Below are 690 nucleotides of genomic sequence, written 5' to 3' on the forward strand. Positions count from 1 at the left end.
GCATCCCAGCAGCTGCAAGAGATGTGCTGGGAAGCGTGCTGTGCCGTGCTGTGCCTCGTCAGCCTGGGGAGACAGATGCAGTGACAGCAGCTTCTCCGTGGTCTCAGCTGGCACCAGCAGTGCAGGTTGCTCTCAAGTTTGCTGGCACCCTGGTACCATGCTTTGCTTGCACTGAGTCCCTTAGTGACTGGGCATCCTGATGGGTAGAAGAAATGGAGTGGAAAGGTGCACTCAAAAGAGAAATGGATTTTGACTGTGCTGTTTGTCCTGAAACGAGTCACTAATGACAAGAATTAATTAAAAAAAAAAAAAAAAAGGCACTGCACAGGTTTTGTTTGTTTTTTTTTCTTTCCTGCTGCCCAGTTTCTCTGTCAGCCTGAGTCTGCTGTGAGCCAGCTGAGCCTGTTGAACTGTGCTTGGAGGTGGCACCTGGGGGCTGTCTGGGGATCCCCAAGAGAACCTGCCTGCCACCTCCTCCATACTGTGTCTTCTGCCTCTCAGCCTCCCTTCCCAAACTGCGATATAAACAGTGGCTATGTGTCACTTATTAGTGCTTGTACTCTTTGTGTTATCATAGCGTGCGCAGGTGTTGCATGAATGTATTACAGGACAGTCCTCACTCCCAGAACCCACAGTCCAGCTGCTTCTGGCAGGGGCAGTGGCCTGTAGCTCTAAGGGAAGGTTGATGTT

Source organism: Antrostomus carolinensis, unplaced genomic scaffold, assembly GCF_000700745.2.
Source record: "Antrostomus carolinensis isolate BGI_N321 unplaced genomic scaffold, ASM70074v2 scaffold16331, whole genome shotgun sequence".
NCBI lineage: Eukaryota > Metazoa > Chordata > Aves > Caprimulgiformes > Caprimulgidae > Antrostomus > Antrostomus carolinensis.